Here is a 16,482-nt window from a genome sequence, read left to right on the forward strand (position 1 = left end):
TAAGAAAGAGAGGGGAGGATCCACAGACAGGCCTGTGTCTGGGTGCCCCGTGCATTTAAGCACAAATGACAACTTGGCCTTGTGTCCCTGTTCCTGTGCTATGGCCTCTCCTCTGACTCTGAGGCCGGTGGACCCGCAGCCACCCAGGTGAATCCCCTGGGACCAGCTTCACAGGATGGACTGGCCGTCCCGAGTCATTCCAGCTGATGCTGAGAGGAACTGCACATCACAGCGTGAGGACTCGAGCAGGGACTCACAGGACTGCCTGTGCCCTCTGCTTATTTTCAGTGGACTTTGGGCATCTTTATAACCCTTGTCTGTAGATCAGACCTGTATGGATGATATACTCACTATGCACATCTCAATGCAGAGAGCTGGAGACACTGTCGAAGCGTCCTTGGAAGCCAGGCCATCAGACGCTCAAGCACATGTTCGAATATGCATTGATGACTGCCAACAAGTGCTTCAACCACAGGTGGAACCTGAGAACTGAGAGACTTGGTTGCGTGCGGAGGCGTGGGAGAAGCACAGAGGCCTGGCCCCGGGGGATGGGCCCGGGAGTCAGAGTGACGGATGAAGAGCAGAAGGCGTGCAAGACGACAGGGTGAAAAGGTGGTGTCAGCAAGCATAGGAATCCCTGAGAACAAATAGTCAGCTCTGATTTTTACCAAGGGCTCTCCTAAGCCCAGGTACCAGTGACAGGTTCATTCAGTTTAAGCCAGGAAGCCGTACATAGATGCCTAATCTGCAGCTCCACGCGCATCCATTCAGGGGTTAGAGATGATGGAGGCATGCAGATGCGGAGACAGATGGCGGTGGAGGACACCTGTCCCAAATCTGCGGGTGCTTCAGAGGCAAGAAGAGAGGCCGCGTCGCTGCGCCCAGGCTTGGCACGCCCTCGTCAGACCTGGCCGCTCGCCTGCCCCACGAATACCAAGAGCCGAGCTGGATAGGGAAATTCAAACTACGGATGACACTCATTCGGTTTCCATTCCATCCACACATGGTTATTGATCATCTACCAGGTTCCAGTTCAGGTGCAGGGGATGAAACAGTGAACAAAATGAGGAAAAATCAAAACAAAACAAACCTCTCCGGGTGCCTGGTTGGCTTCAGTGGGCTAAGAGTCCAACTCTTGATTTCAGCTCAGGTCATGATCTCAGGGTCCTGGGATCGAGCCCCGTGTGGGGAATCTGTGCTCAGTGAGGGGTCTGCTTAAGATTCTCTGTCTCCCTCTGCCCCTCCCCGCCAAATAAATAAATAAATAAATAAATAAATCTTTAGAAAATGGAGAAAATATCTCTGAATATCATGGAGCCTACATTTTAGTAGGAGGAAAAGGCAATAGATAACTCATAAGTCATAACCAGATAATGGTAATTTGAATGTGAGAGCACTGTTGAGAATTACCTGAGACCTGACAGGTGCGTGTGGACGAGATGGTGCGGTGGAGTCAACACCAGCACCAGGGGCGACTATCTCCCAGGAGTTGTGGTTATAGAACCTGAGGGTCGGCACTTAGGTCTTTATAATCACCAGCTTCCCTTTGCTTTGCTTTTGGAGAAGTTGAGAGTTACGTGTGTGGCCCAAATCCTGGGTGCCCACGAAGAACTTACAATATGGTTTGATGGGCCAAGCTCATCACAACATTGTGTTTTTTTTCACGTCAGTGTCCTCCTTTTAATTTTATTTAGAACATCTCCCACTCTCTGAAGTTCATTTGGAAAAAAATTTCATGCTCCATATAAATTCATCATTGATATCAGACACGGTCAACTTTAAATAGACAATGTAGTTGCAAATTTAAAAGTGAAAATGGACAACGCTTTGTAATTCAGGAAGTGCTTGTCATATTCAATTTCCTTAAAAAGTCTGCTCAGTTGTAACTATCTTATGTTTTGCTTGCTTAACCAAAACTATAAATACGTCCTGATTCTGCAAGCAGTATCTATAAAACCTCTAGGCAACAGATCAAGGGAGTACCTGGCTCAGTCACTCCCACTGGCAGAGCCCAGGGTTGCCGGATTCCCGGCTGATCCCACGTGGAGCCAGACACTTTCTTCCCCTTGAAATCACCAAACTCTGCCGCCATAAGCTCATTGCGTTGACACTGCTTTATTCCTCACATTGATTGTCTCCTCCAGCCCTCTGTGCTTGGAATCATGTCTACACTGAGTTGCCAATCCTGCTTTCTGAGGGGCACCTTCAAATTCAGAAAGGCTTGGTGGCTAAAATTAGCATTAGAAAAGAAAAGCGCCTGGCCAGGGTCTGCTAGACTTGCTAAAGAAATGGAAATGGGAGTGATCTCTTCATCACCATTAGTGTTCATATGTTAAGGAGCCAGAAGATAGTGCTTGAGAGGGATTTTGGCCACTTTTCAGACTGGCTGTAAAGTTATGTCCAATTGGGAACATTTCCTACAGATCATAGGGAGGAACACAGAAGGTCCTTCCCTTCCACAGGATAAGCCTCAAATACCACAAATACAAAATATTTGTAAGAAGACAATATAGAGGGGTGTCTGGGTGGCTCAGTCCTTTGAGCATCTGCCTTCAGCTCAGGTAGTAGTCCTGGGGTCCTGGGATCAAGCCCGGCATTGGGCTCCCCGTTCAGCAGGGAGTCTGCTTCTCTCTCTGCCTGCTGCTTCCCCTGCTTGTGCTCTCTCTCTCAAATAAATGAATAAATTTTTTTTTAAAAAAGAAAGCATTATAGAGTCAAGAGTAGAAAAATCCACATTATTAAAGGTCTTTATCATTTACATAAAAGTTATATAACTTTATAACTTATTTGAAAAGAGGTTTATCCTTCTTTTTCACCATGTAAATCAATGTTATAACAGGTAGAAACGAATGGAATTTAAAAGTAACCCTGAAGCCCCCAAATACAACATTCCTTATTTCACATTGACATTTGATTAAATCAGACGGAGGCATTGAGAGAGTAAATGACTCCCTTGAGGCGTATTTGGCATGCTAACATTTTTTATTTGAAGTACTCATTGTAACACTAACTCATGATGGCAGAGATATTTGCCCATCTGACATGCAATGGTTTTCAAATTGCATGATTTGAAATGATTGGAGGTAGGTCCTGAGACAGCATTCTGGAAGCTCTTTAATGGACATTTCTGGGTACCAGGAAGAAAACTCTTAAGAGTTATGCGCAGGTGAGGATGCTTCAGGTGGTGGGATGAACGGTGTCATTTAGTGAGACGTTTGGAAAAAAAATGTCAGTCTGTGGGGAAGCGAGTAAGCATGGTTAAGATAAAGAAAGAAACCACCTTGAAGGCAAGAGGAATAATATGGACCATAAAGTAAGCCCTGCTCTAAAAGCATTGGATCCCTGATTTCTCTACCTGGGCTGCATGTTTCATTTAGGATTATAGTTCCTCAGTCTGGGACAGAATTCAAAACACAGAAACAGGAGAATAAGAGCAGCTTTTATTAAGAACAGGAGCAGCATGTACAGGGTTTAATTAAAGCCACTTAGAAAGCAGAGAGCTAACACAGACCCTGTCTGGTTTTTCAACAACTTTAACCTACCAACTGTCTCCCTAACATATTATTAAGTTACATAATCGGTACATGTTCTTTCTGTAACACCAAGAGCATTGCCTTACAAAAAGGAGCAGGCACTGATGATGCGTCCGCTCGTGAGTGTTGAGGCATGCAGATAGCTCTGGGGGAGGGAAGACATTATTTCACCAAGGAAATTGTTCCAAGCGTAAGCCGTCACTCATTCTAGGGTCCGGCTTTCTATTTATTCTGTCTCTGTGTTTACTCATTCAAACATTCAGTACTTCCACATGCCTAGTCCTTGTACCACTGTGCTGGTCACAGAGGGCACGTAAATACAGTAAATACAGCCCGCCCACTCTCCGCACGGAGCTCACGGTGGGGCAAGCAGACACGTGTACAGATCAAAATAATTTGTCCCAAAAGATGTACTTGGGTCCTTTGTGAACACAGAAGAGGGGGGTCATTGTCTTAGTCAGCTGGGGTTACTGTAACAAAATATCGTAGTCCAGGGCCTTAAAGAACAAACATCTATTTCCTCACGATTCTGAAGGCTGCAAGTCCAAGATCAGGGCTCCAGCACAGTGAGCGTCTGCTGAGGGTCCTCCTCCTCGTTCGCAGACGGCTGTCTTCTGCTGTGTCCTCATGGGGAGACGGGATGAGGGAGCCTTAAAAGGGCACTAATTTCATTCATGAGTCCATAGCATTCGGTGCATAACAGTTATGGTGATAGACTCTCTGGATGAGATAATACTTATTTGGATTTTGAGAGAAGCAGCTTGCATAATTGGAACAGCCATGATTTTATAGTCTGAGACTTGGGTTTAAATCTACCTGTGAGTCATCTGACATTTGGGAAGAAAATTTCTCCAAACCTTCTGTTCACATCTGTGCAGTGCAGATGCATATATTCTGGAGTGGGCATGTGCTTTCAGTGATTTGAATGTGTGATGGAAAAGGTAGAGGACAAATGATAAGTGCTCAGTAATGTGTAACAGTTAATACTAGCTATAATTCTAATAGGTGGAGGTTAACAGGTAGATAGCATAGGGGAGGGAAAGAATATTCTCAAGTGAGGTAACAAGCCATGCAAACCCTCAGATGAGACAGAGAATGGGCTCTGAGCAAAAGGGCAAAGGTTTAGCTACACTGCCTTCTGCACAGACTGGGGGCTGGGAGGAGAGCTGGGCCCTTATGAGGGAACCGGGTGGCGAGGGTCTTGCTTGCCACATGGCGGAAATGGAAGTTCTTAAAGACACAGTAAGAAACTTGAAGAAGAGAGTGGTGTGATCAGACTTAGGTTTGAGAAGGTAGAATGGTAAGGGTTGGTGAAGCCAGGTCTCGGGCAACAACTGGGCAGTCCCGGAGACTGGAGGAGCCATCTGGGCCAGCATACCTGGAATAAATCAGATGGCACATCATGAGCAGTATTGCAAGGTGGGTTGTGGAGGGTGGTGGAGAAAGACATCAAGAGAGATTCTTGTGTCCAACTTGACCCACTGCGGGAGCCCACGCCTGAAGGGAAAGGGGGCATCGTGAGTGAGGGGAAAAGTTGACTCCATCTTGCACAGGTGGAGTTAGAATTGCTGGCAGGTGTTCAAGTAACAGCACAAACACATCAGGAGCACAAGACAGAGGTCTGACTATGTTCAGGGACTCGTGCATGGGCAGTGTGCACATGGAAATTGAGATGCGGGGCATGGCTGGTGCAGACTCATTTTGATCATACAGTAGGATCTTTGGTATGACCACAGTTGAATGCAAATAAAATTTATGTTGAAAGGGCAGATCACAACAAACAGCAGTTTGCAGTCAAAAAACCGATTCAAGGTTACCACCAATGTTACCAAACAGGCTCCCAAAGAAGCTTCAGATCATTTAATTTTTACCCTTTTTCATTTTGTGCCTAAACCACTTGCTTATGAAGGACCCATAATTGCTGAATTATTACTTTTTGGTCTGGAAGATCACTTCTCATTAGTGGTATTAAATATATGACTATGTTTTTAATGTTGGTGTTAATAAAGTAATATTTATTGTGGAAAAAAACCGTTTCCAAACCATAAAAGTTGAATAATGGATACCTAAATCTCTTGACAAAGAGAGAACTCTAGCCTGGTGTGTCTCACGCTAAATCCCACGCCTCTTACACTGGTCCCAGATGCTTTCACGTCCGTTTGCTAGGGCAGGAGTTACAAACCAGAATCCGTAATTCCTTCCCGCCACAGTGTATAAATGTGTGTCTTAGTCTGGGCCATAAATTTCACTTTTTGGTATGAAATAGCTTATAAAACAATTCACAGATGACTCAAAATTCTTGGGATGTTTGGGGGATTGGGATTCCAGTCAGGGATCGGGTGGACCAGGAGAAACCCAGGGAAGTAACTAATGATGCCTGCCCATCGGTTCCAAAGCTTGGCAGCGCAATGCTCTGGGCCCATGGCTTTAGAACACGTCTTTTCACATGATTTAATTTTCCTCAGTGTCCTCACTGTATTTTTGAGAGCATTAGACAATAAACTGGCATAGGAATTGAATCTATCACCGGTTATCAATGGACTGATTCTGTAAAGTTCCCCTGGAATTTGAGAGTTGCCGAGAACCAGAGGAAGGTGAAGGGATGTGCAGAAAAGCCACATGGGCACAGGTCTTTGCTTTTTTAAAAAATTTTATTATGTTATGTTAATCCCCATACATTACATCATTAGTTTCAGATGAAGTGTTCCATGATTCATTGTTTGTGCATAACACCCAGTGCTCCATGCAGAATGTGCCCTCCTCAATACCCACCACCAGGCCAACCCATCCTCCCACCCCCTCCCCTCTAGAACCCTCAGTTTGTTTTTCAGAGTCCATCGTCTCTCATGGTTCATCTCCCGCTCTGATTTCCTCCCCTTCATTGAGGTCTTTGCTTTTGAGCCCAGTTACTTTTACTGGATTGATTAAGTCATTTCCATTATAAGAGTCGTTTTTCCAAATGATGAGGCATTGTGTTCTCAATGTTAACAGACTGGGTTGGCAATCTGGTTCTGATGTTAATTAATATAATAATTAAGAAGAAAATATTTTAACCATGTCAGCCTGTGTCTCATTTGAAAATCTAGAACCTGCTGCAAGAGTTTATTTCTAGTAATAATTTCTACCACTAGAGAGCTACATCTTCTAGTTACGTACAAACTAAAAAGCTGTTACTGCCAAGAGATTCATGTGCTATCATTGATTAAAGATGTCCATTACTTTTATCAGTGGCTGGATGATGTCTTCCTTCTTGTGCCTTCATGTGTTTAGAGATCAGTTTGCTGGGTGAATAACAAAGTCCCTGCCCTGGAAGAGGTCCATCTCTTCTCGTCCCAATGTGACTAGGTACAGCTTGCCAGATGTTGAATGGGAGCCTGGCCAGAGACCAAAGGAGTAGTAGATAGGGCAAGAGGAAAACAAGGCAGAAAATCAACCCTTTTGGTTCAGTCACTTATTTACTTAGTCATGCCATATGTAGATGTTGCCACTTTAACATAGAAATAAATAGGGACAATATTGGGATTCTCAGTTTTCCTTTCAAATATTTATAGGAGTTCTGATTTGAATTTAAAAGTATAAATTAGTGGCAGACAAATAAATGCTTTATTAAATTTCCTTCCTGGTATGAGTTACATATCCTTTAAAGCTATTGGCACTGGGAAACGGTGTCCGCTGCATATAGTCTCCATGAGGTAGTCATCTTCAGAGACGCCTTTAAACAAGCTCTGCTATAGCATTTCCAACGAGAAGCACTTTGCCCCCCAGTGGGTATGAGGCAATATCTGGAGACATTTGGGATTGCCTCAACTTGAGGTAAAGGGGGTGCCCTGGCATCTAGTGGGTGGAGGCCAGGGACACTGCTGAACACCCTACAGGGCAGCTCCCTCCCCAGCCCCCACCCCAATAGAGAATGATCCACTTCAAAATGTCAATGTGCTATATGCATTATACCTTTGCAGGTGAATTGCTGCAGAGTTAACGCTTTAGACCTGTCCCTGTTAGACTTTAAACTTAAGAGTGCAGGAACCTGATACCAGGGATAGAAATATGCTCCGTCTTAATAGGGCCAGATTAAATACAAACTTCCATCTGGCTTCCATGCTGGGGCCTGCAGAAGCCCTAAAGAATATATTTATTATGGTTTGTAAAGTATCTAGCAGTGGCAAGCTCCAACTGAGTATTTATTGAATTTGGCACAAGCAATAGTTTTTGTTGGATGTTTGCATATAATTTTATTAATTCAACTTTTACCATATTCCAATATTTTTGGTGAATATGGGACTTTAAAATTAGTGGGCCATCTGCTTTAGATGTTGCAGGGTATTTGCTGCCAAAGATTTGGAAAGATGCAAAGTATGAGATGTGCACATTGTCTCAGGAAAATAAATAAAATAATTAAAATGTTGCATTTATTATTGTCCAAGTCAATTTCCAAAACTCTAATTTTCAATTTTTGCCAACAGGACTTATAAGCATTGAAACCAACATAAAGTACATTTTGATGTGTAGTTTCTCCAAAGAGATGTCTGTGCATGTGTTCTCAAATGTATGAATTCCTCAATCAAGAATACTTTTCATTTAATATGGATTTTAATAATAATGTGGAGTGCGTCATATATTTTTAACTTGCTGAGACCAATATTAACATACAAACCATGTGCCCATGTGTTCATTACAATTTCCTTACCCATGCCAGAGATGTCTTGTTGTTTGAAATGTGCTGATTTGGCAAATGAGCTTGAGGCGTGCCCTAGTGTTTGAACGCACCACTCCTCATGCTGCTCCCTGAGGCTCAAGAATTCTGAGCGAGGCAGGTCACCTGCGCAAGTCTTACTTCTATAGAAGTTACCCTAAGATCCTTCTTAAAAAGAACCCCTCAACCATGAGAGACGATGGACTCTGAGAAACAAACTGAGGGTTCTAGAGGGGAGGGGGTGGGAGGATGGGTTAGCCTGGTGGTGGGTATTGAGGAGGGCGCGTTCTGCATGGAGCACTGGGTGTTATGCACAAACAATGAATCATGGAACACTACATCTAAAACTAATGATGTAATGTATGGGGATTAACATAAGAATTAAAAAAAAAAGAGGATCTGGGTGGGACACCAAAGGAAAAAAAAAAGAACCCCTGGCCATGCTCTATCTGCCTCACTCTGCTTTGTTTTTCTTTCATGCATTTGTTACTTCTAATGGTGTATTATATACGTGTTCAATTATTTTCTGTTGTCTGTCTTCCCCACTGTACATGTGTAAACTCCCTGAGAGTTCATGTTATACCCTTTTTTTAAAAAAAATATTTTTTATTGAAGTCGTCTCTACACCCAGTGTGGGGTGCGAACTCATGACCCCAAGATCAAGAGTCACGTGCTCCTCCAACTGAGCCAGCCGGGTGTCTCCATGTTATGTCCTATTAGCCGCTGGATCCCCAGAAACTAGAGAGTGTCTGGCACTAACGAAATGCTAAAATAAGATATATTAAATAAATTTTAGGGTGAAGTTTCACAATTTTTATGTACATAAGCACTAACAATACCGTTTTAATACATCGACTACTTACTATGCGGCAGGCATTGTGTCAGTGGTCTCATGACCCACGGTAGCCCCATATCACAGATTGGAAAACTGACACTCAGGTTTAGTAGTAGGCCCATCCTAGAACAGGAAAAAGGAGAGCAGGTAACATTTGAATCCAGTACTTTGATTCTGGAGCCTGAGATTCTAACCACCTGCGCAATGAGATTGACCATCAGGTTAGAGCTCAACTGTATTTATTGACATACCGGAGGTAGTAAAATTTTATTGGCTTTTACTACAATTATTTAATTCGTGCTTCATGAAGAATTTGTGATATGACAATGATCATGTAGTAGGATTTTATGTATCCTTTCTCCACTTAAACACAACTAATTTAGCTCTGGTTGCTAGTGAATTCTCAAATAATGCATCTTCCAAAGAAGCACGCAGATGCTGCGGACTGAGTGTATATGCATATGACATCAGAATAACACGACATGCGTCTTTCTTTCTGAGCTCCTTTCTGACCCTACTGAATTAGAGGTTCTGCGGGGTGGGGCCTGGGTAATTCTGATCACAGTGTTAAAACACTGGGTAAGGAGAAATTCTGGAAACATTATACCAGTTTTACTGAGAGAGAGCTAGCAAATATGTGATTGTTTTATAATTCTATAATCAGATATATTGCATATTCCCTTCCAAAAATTTTGGGTCAGTGATCAATTTCCCAGATGCCAACTGTTCTCTCTCCGCAAGGTCCTTTGTTATATTGTTCCTAGAAAGCCTGGGAAGGCCATGAATACTGACCCCTGCCTGTGTTGATGCTAAGATGGAAGCCAATGGTGCTGCCGGCTTCTCATGATCACGAGAAATAGTCTAGGGGTAACAAAGCATTTTAGAGACTGGTAAAGTGAATTCTATTTCTTCATCCAGGATCAATCAATCAAAGTTCTTTCTGAGGATATAGTATTTCTAGCATGTTGCAGATGTGAAAAGATGGATGCTTAGAACTTGCTAGAACATTTTGACTTACATGTCTAGAAAGGTTCATTTAATCCCTTATTAAATGTTCTTTTAAATACCCACTAATTGACATGAAAATGGTAATTGCTGCCATCCCCAAATGAATGCATTGTTGCTTTTTAAATTTGGAGGACGATTGTTCCTTTGTAGTGTCTGGTTAGCTCAGTTTGATACAAAATTGCCAAGCCCTCCAGTTTCGATCTGCTTCTTAGTTCCGACCAGTGGTGTTCCGAATGTGATTTATTATTCACAGTAAAATCAGACAAGGGTGTGGAGGGAGCAGGCCCTGCGGAAAACAGCATAAAACACGGGCTGTACCCTTGTTACATACTAGCATACCCACAGTGAGCAGAAGGATGCATGAAATCAGTATAGTATCATCAGACTGATGTTCATGTGCACTACTGAATATAATCTTCCCGACTTCTTCAGTAGCGGATGCACTTTTTGGCACTTGATTAAGAAAAGTATTTGAGACTCAGTTGCCTCTCTTCATACAACTTGTATGTGTTTGAGAAAAACTTGAAACTTCGCTGTGTGTGTAAGATTTTATTTATTTATTTGACAGAGAGAGAGTGAGAGCACAAGCAGGGGGAGCAGCAAAGGGGGAGGGAGAAGCAAATTCCCCACTGAACCCAATGCAGGGCTCCATCCCAGGACACTGAGATCATGACCTGAGCCGAAGGCAGACACTTAACCACTGAGTCACCCAAGCACTCTTGTGCGTGTTTGTTGTTGTTGTTTTTTTTAATCAACACATGGGTGCCCTTGTTTATCTGAAAAATAATGCTTTCCCAGAACAAATACATATTGATATAAGTCCCTTTTCCTCCTACCTTTCTGTTTGCACAGTTCATGAAAGTTTCTGTTTTATTTTTTGTTTTTTTTTTTTTTTTGTTTGTTTTTTAGTCAGTGTTCACCTTTATTTATCAATCAATTTTATTGAGCTGTGTCAGAAGAGTTAAAACACTATATTGTGATTTAATCCACAGGTTTTTTTTTCGTTTTTTTTTTGTTAAAAAATTTATCTGTTTATAAAGCCATCTCCATTAGAAAAAAACAAAAACAAAAAAAAAATAAGGCTGTGAGTTTTCATATGTTCTCTGATTCAAAACTATTTTAAATGAATTTGTAATTATTATTAACTGCAGACCCAGTTGAAACTGAAAAAGAAATGGTATGGGAATAAAATTTTCAAAATTATCCAACTTTGTCTCTTACCGTGGCAATAAACCTTGCTAACTTAGCCTAGGGGAGACGATGATGTCATCTTAGGAATAATCAATATTTCCTTGATGATACTTCGAGTACAATTTGTGCATACATCAGTGATTCTCAAAGTGGTATCCACACTCCACCCTGCCCTCCAGGGGGACAATCCCTGAGAAACTTTCAGGGGTCCTGTGAGATGAGAATTATTTTCATAATGACACTAAAATGTAATTTGCCTGTTTCACTGGGCTGACATTTGCTCTGGTGGGTAAAACTGCTAGTGCTTTAACTAGAATCAAACCATGCTTACGGCTAGTCATTGTATTCACCACCATGCACTAGAGAGAGAGAGAGGAAAAATCCAGTTGACTTGAGGATCTCCTTGAAGAAGCAGTAGATATTACTTTATTAAATTTTCACACTGAGGATATGTTTTTTTTTTAATTTTTTTTATTAACATATAATGTATTATTTGTTTCAGGGCTACAGGTCTGTGATTCATCAGTCTTACACAATTCACAGCGCTCACCATAGCACATACCCTCCCCAATGTCTATCACCCAGCCACCCCATCCCTCCCACCCCCTTCCACTCCAGCAACCCTCAGTTTGTTTCCTGAGATTAAGAGTCTCTTATGGTTTGTCTCCCTCTCTGATTTCATCTTGTTTCATTTTTTCCTTCCTTCCCCTATGGTCCTCTCCTTTGTTTCTCAAATTCCTCAAGGATATGTCTTTTTTTTTTTTTTTTAAGATTTTATTTATTTATTTGACAAAGAGAGACACAGCGAGAGAGGGAACACAAGCAGGGGGAGTGGGAGAGGGAGAAGCAGGCTTCCTGCTGAGCGGGGAGCCCGATGTGGGACTCGATTCCAGGACCTGGGATCATGACCTGAGCCGAAGACAGATGCTTGAGGACTGAGCCCCCAGGCGCCCCAAGGATATGCCTTGTTAATAGTCTATGTGACGATATGGTAAGTATGCTCTTAGCATTTCTGTTGCATGATGAAACACAATGTTTATCTCAAGGAAAATCACTCGTGTGACTGAGTTTCAATCTGAACTAACCACTCCCCCCCCCATAGATTGCAGTTTTAATTGGAAAGAATGATGGAGAAACAAATTCAGGGTTGAGTGATTGACAAATCTGTCTTGAAAATGAATAAAGTATGCTTGCCGCATCAAGGAAAAGACCTAGAATATTGGTTGCCTGTGATAAACTTTGAGCTTTCAAACAAACATTAAGACATTTGGAGAACTTGTATCCATAATAGTCCAAAATAATGTAAAGATCATTCAAAATGCAGGAGAGACAAATGGAATTTGCAAAAAGCTTATCGGTGTGGTTTCAGATTCCACTTTGCAACCAGATAGCAAACTATCACTTGTTGAGTTTGGGTAGAGGATTAAAGAAGGATATCCTCAATTATCTGAAAAGGTTATTAAAATACTCCTTTTTTTTCCACTCCTTACTTGTGTGAGACCAGATTTTCTCTATATGTTTAAAACAAAATAACATATAAAAACAAATGTAATGGAAAAACAGATAGAAAAATCCACCTGTTTTCAATCAATCCAGGTACTAAAGTGATTTGTAAAAACATGATTACATATGTATTGAAATTGGTAATGGTTTCTGGAGATACCTGTCCTTTCATTAAAATAACACAAATATATCTCTTAATTTCCATGGCATATAATAATAAACTATGTTTAGCTACCTTCATATTATTGTTGTGACACAAAAATTGCTTTTTGGAATATCAGCCAATCAGAGAAGAAGCGACAGACACAGGATCTGTGGGAGTCAGATAGAGACAGAAAAGAAACATGCATTTTGCTTTATTTATTAGAAATATTTTTTTGTTTTTTAATATTATTTTAGAATTTATGTACAACTCTTAGAAAAACCACAGACCCTGAGTCTTGCCTGCAGTAGAGAATCACTACTTTATGGTCAAAATTTAGTTTTTTTGCCCTGGATGGGAATTACGCTTTGCAAGGAAATTCTACATTGGTGACTTTTCCATCTATAGCAACTGCAAAGGGGCAGCAAGCTGGTCAAAAATTAGTGATTTCCCAAGGTGGTGCTAAAAACACTTTGGGCTTCAACACAGAGGCCTCAACCTAGACTTTTATTGCCCTCTCTTTTATCTCTGGGTTTTGGCTTGGAGCAGATCATCAAGAAATCTCATTCTTGAATTTTATATTAGTCCCTAAATAGACTTTGAAGGTACAGATATTTATAAACAGCCAAACGACTGTGTCTTAAGGATACACACAAGCTGCTGGTGGATACACACACTCTGGAGTCTGAGCGGGCATTCCAAGAATGTCCATGATCTCTCAGGAACGTGTCTGTAGATCATGGGACCAGCTTCGGTAACATTAAATGACACCAAGATGCCAACATGCTTAACCATCTGACATCCCAGTTCCTCACTGACCAACAGGGAAAATCCCATCTACCTTGCTGGGGTTTTGTGGGGATTCGCAGAATTGACATCACTCTTGGACCACGGTCATCTCTCATTAAGGAGTAGAGGTTATCAGAGCAGGGCCTGGGGCATTGCTGTCCCTTCTCTTGGATTTCTCCATGTTCATCTTCATATTAAAAATTGTCATTTAGGGGCACCAGGGTGGCTCGGTCGGTTGGGCATCTGTCTTCGGCTTGGGTCATGATCCGAGGGTCCTGTGATGGAGCCCCGCGTTGGGCTTCCTGCTCAGCGGGGAGTCTGCTTCTCCCTCTGCCTGCCCCTCCCCCTGCTTGTGCTTTCTCTCTCTCTCTCCCCCTTTCTCTGTGTCAAATAAATAAATAAATAAATAAATAATCTTTAAAAAATTGTCATCAAAAAGAGCTGAATTCCTTTTCAGTCAATGAGGTATATAGGGTGAACAAACATCTTCATTAAGAGGTAGGGATGAGAGCGCCTGGGTGGCTCAGTTGGTTAAGCGACTGCCTTCGGCTTAGGTCATGATCCTGGAGTCCCGGGATTGAGTCCCACATCGGGCTCCCTGCTCGGCAGGGAGCCTGCTTCTCCCTCTGACCCTCCCCACTCTCATGTGCTCTCTCTCTCATTCTCTCTCTGTCAAATAAATAAATAAAACCTTAAAAAACAAAGCAAAACAAAACAAAAGAAAGAGGTAGGCATGATATATGGCTCATGGCATCTGAGGATGTGCTGTGTCAAGGAGGAATGCTTTGCAGAGGGACAGGAACATCAGGTAGGAGGACCAGCATCCTACTACTGCCAGCATATACCTCCAGCTCCTGAGAAGAGGCTGCTGTTGAGGACAGAGAGTGGGGGGAGGAGGCTGTCATGGGAGAACAGGAGGAGGCATGTGGTGGAGACTCTGGGACCCACATGTCTGCTTCTCTACTCCCTTCAGGCCTGTGTGTGTGTGTGTATGTGTGTGTGGTGTGGGATTGTGCTGCATTGCTCTCCTGTAGTTAGGTGGAGCCACATGGCAGGTTCCTATGGCTAGGCTGTGAGTGGAAAGGTGTGTGTCAGCTAAGGCAAAAGCACTTCAGTATTGTCTCCCCCATGACAGCATCCAAGGAGGCCCCAGGTTTCACCTGGGAAGCTACAGGCTCCTCTCTGAGCCTGGGCTCCTGGGGGATTAGGTGGGGCAGAGGCCCCTCCCACATAATATGAGACATGTATGGTGAATGAGAAGTAAACTTATGAGCATCAAGCCACTAAAATTGGGGGTGGGTCATTTGTTACTGTAGCATAAGCTAAATTAACCTGACTAATACATTTCAACGCTTTGGAACAAGGACCGAGTGGTCACCAAGCTGGATAAGTTGAACGCACTGAAGAGTTTGAAGCAGAATAACTATGTGATGACTTTATGGCACACATGTCAGAGATGATAGCAATGTACTTCCTGAAACTTCACAAGACAGGAAGATGAATTTTTAGAAGAGAACGTGTAGCTGATTAAACAAATGGAATGCAAGTGTCTTCTGGGATGATGTTTGATTTGGGAGATATAACACTATACTCAGACCTGAGTGGATCCTGGTTTGTCTATTCAGTTGCATGAACATGACGAGTTACTCAACTTTCTCAGCCTCAGACCCTCCTTCAAATGTGAGTAATACTTTGAAAACTTTGGGGTCATTGTGAAGATTACAATAATAAATGTATATGAACATCCAGAAGATTACCTAGACTATGATGAACATTTAAAATGTATTAGTTTCTGTCTTGATAACTTTTTCTCCAAACAGATGACCAGAAACCCTATCAAGAATTCTTTTGTAGTAATTCTTTCTTACTATTTTTTTAACCGAATGTACAATTTTGAGAGAATGTTTCACTAAGCACAAGAGTAGGTACAATAATCTTTAAATGTAAAACTGAACGCTTGCTTCCATCTGCAAAGGAATTTTGACCAAAGTTTATTTCTTTCTAGAACACTTCCTCTAAAGCCACTCTTACAGCTGCTAGTTTTGCTGTGAGTTTATTTACAGCAGGTGGCCTTGAAATTTTTGGTTCTATTTCCTCTCAGAGTAAAATGTGTTGCTGTTTTTACATTTCCCATCATTTGAAAAATAAAACATGTACTCAGATACCAGGATCCTTTGTTTCTCTGCTTCTTTGCATTGTCTGGGTCAACAGCTCACTTCCTGCTCTAGGCTACTAAAACCGGAGGAAAACACCATCCCAGCATCACTGGCTCCATCAGATAACAATGGATCAGGGGGAAACATGCCCCACCTGAATTAGGGAAATGTGGACACCTGGAGTCTAGCTCTTCATGTGCATCACTTCGCTTCGGGTGTGGTTCTGCCACTCAGTGGACCGGACAGAGAGAAGAGAATAGGTCCTTTGAAACCCCCAGAGCTGGTATAATGTCTGCTGTCTCCAGGAGGCAACCATACCTCAAGAGCTCCTTCTTCTGGGAAATGTAATAATTCTGATCTACCCAGCATGACTCACGCACAATGCCTGCTTGGCCCAATAAGCCCATACAAAACAAAATGGTCCTACTTCAATGCAAAGCTGTCTTTTTCTCCCTCATTGAAAATAATACATTTTGAAAAGGTCTCTTACTAAGGAGAACATAAAACCTCAAAGCAAGCAGCTCAGAACTTATTGGTAAGGAAAGGATGTACTTCTAAGTCAGATAATTCTGAGTTCAAACCTGTGGCCCACCATCTACCCGATGCATGAAGTATCTTTAACAGGGTCTGGA

Source organism: Mirounga leonina, unplaced genomic scaffold (genome assembly GCF_011800145.1).
Source record: "Mirounga leonina isolate KUSES-001 unplaced genomic scaffold, KU_Mleo_1.0 Mir_117, whole genome shotgun sequence".
Taxonomy (NCBI): domain Eukaryota; kingdom Metazoa; phylum Chordata; class Mammalia; order Carnivora; family Phocidae; genus Mirounga; species Mirounga leonina.